Here is a 9,890-nt window from a genome sequence, read left to right as displayed (position 1 = left end):
TGTATTGTTTACCGGTATTTGTTCCTACTGACATCTGTATGTTCTTTACTAGTACTTGATTTGTTTAAGGTTGTATTGTGGATTAAAAGTTATAATATGTTAACAATTGATTCACCCCCCCCTCTTAGTTGTTCACCGGTTATCCTAACATGAATGATACAAAGAATATGACCGGTGAAATATAATGGACATGTAATGTAAATCAGACCTTCCATCTTGTATACCTATCCACTATTCATAATGTATCAAATATCACCAATAGTGATCATGCATACTGTATATAACCAATGTCCAATATACCAAATGAACAATATCATCAACCTGTATACCTTAGTGTCATTCCTCAACCTGTACACCATGTGAATGTCAAAACTGAGCATTGTTTATCACTTCCATGTGTATGCAAGGTATCAACACAAATCACTAATTATCAATGTCATATGTATACAAGATATGTGCATCAAATATAATCATCAATTCCTTGTCAAAATGAACTATAACAAAGTATAGGAGAATCAAGAATGAACCATGAACAAATAAGCAATGTCTATATCAAAATAGAGCATGGAAAGTATATGTCATTGTCAAGTAAGTGTCATTGTGTATATAAATATAACAAGCAAGTATACCTATCCAAAGGCATTACTATGAATGTACTAGGATATTTGTGGCTTTTCCATCAAGGGAAACAATTGAGAGGGCAACAAACTCTTGACAATAAACTCCCTGTTTGTCCCTGATGACAAAAACACAAATCTTTCTCCCCCTTTTTGTATCAACAACAAAGGACATAAAAAGAAGTGAAATGCCTCAAATTCATACTCCAAGAGGATGCACAAACCAAGAGAAGTTGAAAAACCAAGAGCATATCTTAATATATAAACTTTTCCATGTTCAAAAGATAATCACAATGGAAAATATATGCATAAGAAAAGAAATTTCTTGCATCCCAAATAAGAATAGGTACTCCTTGGTAGTGTGCAGTAGAGGAAGATAGAAAACCAAGTTTCTCTGAATAATATAATGTTCAAACTGAGCTGTTAGACATAGAGCCCCCTATAACTGTAACAAAAGTGAACGATTAGACAAAAAAAAGTATATACACATTAATGCTAGAAAAAGCATAAAACTACTAAGACACGCCATGGTCAAGGCAATAAAGCAAATGCCTCCCATTCATAAAAAAAGTAAGCCACCAAGGGAAACAATTGAAACCTTTGCTTATCTGATTTGTACTATCAAAGAGAACTAAGGTAGAGAACACCAAGTCTATCCCTTAAGACATTTTTCAAGTGATTCTCTTTTAGTAATTATTATTCACTTTCTCAAGCAACATAAGAATTGAAGAGCCAATTATCCAAACTTCAATTCACAGTTTCATTAATGACAAACATCATTGAATACTGGCCAATACCAATATTATCTTGAAGAGCATTATGTATTTATACCAAACAAACCAACGCATCCAATCATTTGAGAAGCACTCTATATCAAATTTCTCCTCCCCTTGTCAAGAAGACCTTCAAGAGGAACTGATACAACAAATGTTATTTAATAAGGACTATCACAAACAACACATCATATAGCATTGTCACATCATGAGTCACACATATGAAGACACTAAGATAAGCCTCAATACTCAATACTCACTGTACCAATCATACCACAGTCATAAAAAATGTTATCATCTGTAGTGCCAATGTCAACTCACCAAAGCAGTATGAAGCAAGATAACAAAAAATGCATTACTAGTAATGCATTGCAAAGTGAAACTCTCTATCAAGACCACCATACTTGTCAAGACCACAACCTTGTTGAAAAACTATGGACTTTTAGAAAATCACTCTTACAACACTAGCATGCATTTCAAAATGATCAACCATTGTGAAGACAAACCTATTGTGAAGTTGCAAGATCATCAAATCATCAAGATACTCCATACTTCACACTCCACACTCTACTCTTATAAGCACTACAACAACCAATGAGCAATGCAAAACCCTAACCAAAACATATACATTGTTGTACTTGAGATACACTACACATACAACTATCACTGCTATCAAACAAAACATGATGAACACCAATAATCTATTGACAATGTATGTTGAACTTTGACAAGGACAAAAAGAACTTGAACAATATAGTATGAAAACTGAAGTAGAGTCAATGTCATTATGAGAACTATTCAACTGCCACTCATAGTATCAAGGATGTTGCTCCCTTTTTTATAGTAATTCCAAAGAAGAAGAACACATCTTCATGGGATTGGAACAATCACTATCTCAAAATAGTACCACTATGTACCATATTATTTAGAACATAAGTATTTCAAATGAAGGTATGTAATGAACATCACTTCAAATCAAGTGTAAACGGTTGTTCATCAACTATTCACGTTGTTACCTTACTGTAGAAGTAAGAGTTGCAAACTATCAAGTGCCATATGTAAGAACTGTCACAATTACTCTTGATACATTATCAAACCAATATCATAGAATTGTGTTCATTAATGCACTGTCATTTAGAAATGTTACTAAACATCATGCAAGTGAATAGTATGGAAGATACTTCACTATGCACACTCCATTTTGCATATGCAAGAAAGCACTTCACTGCAATCTTGAACTTTGCACCAAGAAAAGAAGCTTAACCTTGCATGACAGTCTTGAATGACAACTTCACATTCGAAAGAAAGTCATTGCACTTAAGGAAAGAATTAATGTACCTAAATGCAACTTACCAACATAAATGATTCTTGGAGCATTGTAGCACTTACCTTAGGAAGATATGAGAATCATCCATGAAACAATAAAACCATGAACCCTTATGAACAATACATCAAGGACTGCAACTTCCCAAGATTAATACACCACTAAGAATATGCTCACTATAGAAAAGAATATGAATAAATCACTACTATACCATTATCACTGCAAAGACAACTTCTATGAGACTGAATGATACATCAAAATTCATCTCCCCCTTGACTTCACGTTAGTCTTTGTAAGCATTTTCAGATATTTCTTGTACAATATGCACAGAAAGAAAATTTTCCTTAATAACCATAAAAATAAATATGTTCTATGTGTATCACCATCATCAAGGCAAGCCTAGTCTTGTAGAGTGTAACCAATCCAACCTATTATGCTCCATATCATAGGCCTATAATATTATTTGAATTTGAACTGATGAACATCCATATACATGACATGCATCATTGTACTTGTATCTTGCATCTTAACATAATATCAAAGTGATGAATTAGTATAGTCCAATGGTCCACAACAATGGTGAATGCGACCGAGTTGAAACAATATTCTTCCTCAAGAATATAGTTCTATTTTTCTTACATAGTGAACTAACTACATAACATTGACCCTTCATTGTTTGCATGTGAACTACTCCAATTCTTGAGAGGGCTTCATGACAGCTAATCTGCTATGATCTTTGTCTTGCTTTGTATTGCATTGATCTTGTCAATTAAAAAAAGAATCTTTCTAAAAACCTTGTCTTCTCCAAGGGGCTGAAAGATAAACCTATGATCATCTCCCACTAAGCTCATCCACTTCTTTATGAATTTGTAGAAGTCTCTTGTGTAGCATGCACAAGATTAGATTCCTTCTCCTCTTTTTTTTGCTTTCTTCTCCAAACCTTCTTAGTGCTTGTCTTCTTATGATAATTAAAAAATTCATCTGGACTACTCCTACAAAATTATTTTTTATGTCCAAACCTATGGTATCTATAACAATGGATCTTGTAATCAATAGGAGGAACAAAAGAGTTATAGCTTCTTGACCATTGAAAAACATCATTTTCTACTTGCATCATACAAAAACTTGTTGTATGACCTAAATGTTTACATTTACAACATTGAATCTTTCTTCTTCCAGTTGACCAATCATGAGAATATTTATTCCAATCATTTTTTCTTGCATACATCCTACATTCTCTTTCTCTATGACCAAATTCATAACATGAAAAGAAATAACTGTAAAAATAATCTTCAAACCTAGACACTCGATGTTGTTTTGATTGAGAATATCTTTTGAACTTCTTATTGTTAGCTTTTGCAGGGATAACTTCATTTGTCTTCTTCTTATGCTCAGCCTTAGGAGCAACATAACAATAGTTAAGATCTATTTTCTTCCTTGGTGTTTTTTTGATCCTATAACTCTACCCCTCTTCAAAGCTCAAACTAGTAACATCCTTGTGATGTTTTATCTTTCCCAATATTTTATATAAACACTCAACACTCTTTTCAAACTGAAGTGTCTTGTGTAACTTCGAAGAAGCTTTTCCTAATTCATTTCTCAAGAATACTATATCAGATTCATATTTTTCACAATCAATTTCTTTGGCCTTTAGCTGATTATAGACTTATTTCTCTATTTTCTTAACCTCAACAATTTGAACCTTAAAATATATTATATGTTTTTCTGCATCTTGAAGGGATGAGAGTTTTGGTCTTTGACTCCTTTTCCTCTTGTAGCTATGATTTAACCTTTGATTCTTCATTTTAAGTTTCTTAATCTCATCAAGGGCACAAATGAGTTCACTTTCCATACCAATCTCATATTCATTTTCATCATACTCTTGTTCAAAATCACTCACTAAGTGATCTCCTTCTTTGTCAACACTCTTTTCTACAAAATCATCTTTTGTACTAGGTTTAAGTGATTCTTGTTGTTCAACATTGGGCTGATTATTTATTTTTCCTTCATGTCTCTTATTTTTTTCCATAACGAGTACTCCACTACCAAGAATCCCGTAAGTTGATTAGAGTTAATATGCAAAGGTGTGACTCTCATACCACTTGTTGGAGTATAGAAATGTTAATCCTACAAGGATTTGATTAATACTGAGAGGGGGGGTGAATCAGTATTAATACAAATTGAAACTTTAAACCAAAACAAAACTTATATTAGATATGAAATCATTTAACAAATATCTCAACCTCTTTTATCAGATCTAACAACCTCTTTATCAGATTTGCTTAACACATTAATCAGATCATTTACCATATCTATCAATTCTTTCACCACTAAAGCAATCATATAAATTTGATCATTTACCAACTCATTATCCTCATCTACCAGATCAAGCACTTTCTCTACCAACTCTTATTAGTACCGGTAACCTTTGATAAACCTCTGATAAAACATCATAACTAGTGTACTCAAAAATAGTGCATGAAATGTAACATAAACAAGAACATCACATGAAAAGCATTTCACACATGAACACCATAATTTTTTGATGTGGAAACCTAAATAGGGAAAAACCACGATGGGTTTTGGTACCCACAAATATTTGTACTCTTTTTAAGTACTCCTTGTTAGGAGCTTAGCCCTGTTAGGAGCTTACAATACACCCTGTTAGGAGTCACTCGGTTAAGGGATTTGCCTAGCAACCCGGTTAGAAGCTTGATGATCTGTTAGGATAAACCTTGTGAGAGGATTTACCACTCTTTTAAGAGATTCCCTGTTAGGGGACTAAATGTTTAAGGCATGTTAGGACCTACTTGGATAAGGGATTTAACTTGTTACAACTATTAGGGAACAACAGTGAAAAAGTTATTTGTTACTTGCACTTCTCAGCTTGCTAGATCAGATCCAGTTATGCACAACACTCTGCAAATATCAGGCATATCTCACACTTCTCTTGGATGGATCAACACATTCTCTTAAGACCACTGACACAATAAACATCAATTGTGTCATCCTAAATAGCCATCTCAACTAGGTCGGCCACTAAACCCTAATTACATCACGAAATTACAATACAAATCATAAGAGATAATCTTAGATCAATATACAGATTATTACATCAAATTATAATGCAATATCAATCGTTGGTTGATCGAAACCCATAACAAAAATCCAATCTATACCAAAGCCAAAACCTCAAACACTCCACTAAGCGTTTCGTTGTTTCCCAAAAAATTCTTCCTTGAATCGTACCAAAACAATAATCAAATCATTCATGCGGGTAGTACCATGATACCACCTTCATGTAGACTCATTGTCGATCACTACCATAACAAAAATCATTACCGAATTGATGATTTCTTCACTGGTCCTTAAACCCTACTAAAACCTTAGCAAAAATTCATCATAAATTAGAAACAAGCCTTCCGGTAGTCATCACAAGTTTTGGTTGTAGTCAGATACTCCTTTCCATGATAAAAGTTCACATTCCAAACCACAAATCACCAATCATCACCGATCTCCCAATTCAACCAAAATATCTCTGCTTTACTGATTATAGTCCTAATTCATAGACTTCAGTTCTTTGTCGGTAAACCCTATCTATCAATAAACTAAATCACTTAGATGACATAACAAAACATCAGGAACATCAGTAATCATCATTTGACATCAGTTGCCATCAATGACAACACAAATAACTGATCAAGTCATCTAATCACAAAATCTCAATCTCTTCATCACAAATAGTCTTCTATCCTCTACCGATGCAGTCACCCATCTTCAATTGCATCACCTGCATCATCTCATTCTACATTAGTTATGCCAAATGCCAACAAGAGGAAACTAAGAGGGGGGGGGGGGGGGGGGGGTGAATCAATATTATAGCATTTAATTTCAAAATAACTCTTTTTAAATAGAAAATGAGCGTTCTGATTAATCCATAGACATCTTCTAGATGAAATGAAGTAGATAAATGAAAATTCTATGACAAACATGAAATACACAAAGCTCATAAAAGAGTCATAACACAATGATTTTCATGAGTGGAAAATCCTCATGGGGATGAAAAACCACTCATAAAATGCCTCACTGGAAAAGCCTCACTAGCTACATAAAATGCCTCACTAGCATTTCATTGAGTTTGAGGAACTTATGTAATCACAAAGTGTGTACAACACTATAGTTCATCATATAATTATGTATATAGTTTATGCCCATATATGCATACATTATAAAATACTTTTACAAGATAAGGATATATGCAACTTTAACCCTTAGAATCAAAACATTGTTGTAATCAGTCTAAACCTAGAATATCACAGATAAAGAAAACTTAAGCAATGCAACAAAAACCCAATGTATCTCAATTTGGATTGTATAATGAAAACCCCCTCTTCTGAAAAATATTCAAAATCAAGCTCTCACTTCGCTAAGGCCACACCAAATTGATATCATTTGAAACCCTTTATAAAATGGTCACACAAAACCATATTTCCAACTGATTTCCATAGTTGAAACCACAACTAAAAGAATAGAGCATTTATACAATGAGTTATAACTTCCCATCGTAATGACAAACCAACTGAAGAAAATCTTCAACAAAAGAACTTGTTTATGAAACTGACAGGAAAACCAAAAGATTATGTTAGAAACAAGTACCATATATCACCAAACTATCTTAAAAAAAATGACCAACCTCAGCACCTGTCAAGTATTCAATTGTCTTAGCATTGCTTTCATATCGAAACTGCATGATAAGCCTTAGTGATTAACTAGTAACACCCTTTGTCAAATAAAAACCTATGCCCTAGCATGTCGGCTAGGGTTTGAAGATTGAGAGAAACATATGAATAATGCCTTCGAAATAATACTTTTGACAATACAATAATATCTCAAAAATAACATCTAACAATACCTTCAATGTAAAAGATGTCCAATACCAAATAATGCCTTTCGATGCAAATGATGCCCGATTACAATAGTGTCTTATGATACTCATCATGAGTGTTATGATTTATGCCCAAAGTCAAAAATATTTTATTATTACCATGCCATAATGTATTACAAGTTTATACAAAACTAATTCCACCTTTTATGTGAAGATCAAAATGCCATGTCTTTTGCAAGTAAGTCATTGGTTAAGTAACTATTCTTGTGTAACTTAGGTTATCGATAGATCATCAATCTTGTAAGAATAACCCTTTGATATCTTATCAATGAAACGTTGATAAGATATCAATTTCTTATTATTGACAAGATGTATAAGGTGTCAATACCTTAAGAGTAACAAGAATACTTAATGAATCTCATGACAACACTGCAAAATATCTTAACATTCTTATCAATAATATTGATATCAAATCCTTATCAAATAAAATGATGCCAAGACTTATCAAAAATAATGATTGATGTCCACTAAATGATACCAAAAATAAGATAGATGAAAAATAATGGACATAAAATGTAAATCAGACCATCCATCCTGTATACCTGTCCACTGTTCATACTGTATCAAATATCACCAACTGTGATCATGTATCCTATATATAACCAGTGTCCAATATACCAAATGAACAATATCATCAACCTGTATTCATCCATCAACCTATATACCATAGTGTCATTCCTCAACTCATATACCATGTGAATGTTAACACTAAGCATTGTTTATTACTTTCATGTGTATGCAAGGTATCAACACAAATCACTAGTTATCACTTTCATATGTATGCAAGGTATGTGCATCAAAGATAATCATCAATTCCTTGTCAAAATGAACTGCAACAAAGTAGAGCTACATCAAGAATGAATCATGGACAAATAAGCAATGTCTATATCAAAATAGAGCAGGACAAGTATATGTCAATCAAGTATATGCCTTTGTCAAGTAAGTGTCATGGTGTATATGAATATACCAAGCAAGTATACCTATCCAAAGACATTACTGTGAATGTACCAAGAGATTTGTAGATTTGTCATCAAGGGCAACAACTGAGAGAGCAACAAACTCCTGACAACACTCTTAACTACAATAGTATTAATGAAGATGAAATAACAACCATAAAGTATTAACTTAATTATTGCATTCAAGAAACTAATCAACAAAAAAGAAAAGGGAGGCTCACATTACCTTAAGTCGCCCTTGCTTGAGGAATATAGTCTCCATGAGGAACAACAATGCACTTAATCTTTCAGAATAATAATCACTTTATCATTCTTAACTCAATCTTAGAACAACCAGATAATGACTATGCTCAAGATCTAGTGAAGAACATAATCTATATTATTTGCATCATATATTCAACTTAAATTGCAAAAGTACATTGACTCTAACAACATGAAAAATGATCTCAATTAGAATGACACTTTTTCTATTTAAAGCATTCAAAAGAATTATGTCATAAACTTATTACAACTAAATCTAACCAAATTTCACTTCTTCCTAATACTGAGGTGACTTATTAAAAGGAAAAATAGAAACAAAATTTTAATGCTATAGGAGTTTGTTTCATAATAGACTCTTCTATTAAGTAGTGACACAAAACTGGGGACACGATTTTTGCATTAACTTCAAGAGTAATCACACATGACTCCATGATGCTTTATCTTCTCAACATTCAATGGAGAGATAGATTCAATAAGGGCTCTTTTTCAACCGTGACTCCTCTTCGACCATGGTTCTTTTTTACATGTTAACTAATTTCTTGTGTTGATGAAGGTCCACCTTCTTTAGCTATGGATGACATAGAAATACATCGGCAACATCTAGCTCATTCTTTTTGCTACATGCTAGTTCCAACTATATAGATAATCTACATAAATCATCATTCATAACATATAAAAACATTTCATTCAATAAAATATATCGCATATTCATATCTGTTAGAGTAATTGGGTATTTACTTGATTAATTAAATAATATTTGTTTAATTCTTTAAGTTCCCTATTATCTTTTTACACTTAAGCTAACATTAGGTGCACAATAATTAATTCTTTTATTAATTATTATGTGCAAGCCTGGGTTTTCCCTTTTAGGGTTTCTTGACCTATTAGAGGTTATTTTTCTTTTCTTTGTATCATTGTGACACTACACATTTTTGGTGAATATTGAGCTCTCCTCTTTTGAGCATATTTTCCTGTGCTTTTTGTTCTGTAGATTGTTCTTGCTTCATTGCTTCT

The sequence above is a fragment of the Cryptomeria japonica genome, chromosome 3, assembly GCF_030272615.1.
Source record: "Cryptomeria japonica chromosome 3, Sugi_1.0, whole genome shotgun sequence".
Taxonomy (NCBI): Eukaryota; Viridiplantae; Streptophyta; class Pinopsida; order Cupressales; family Cupressaceae; genus Cryptomeria; species Cryptomeria japonica.
Note: the sequence above shows the minus strand (reverse complement) of the source record.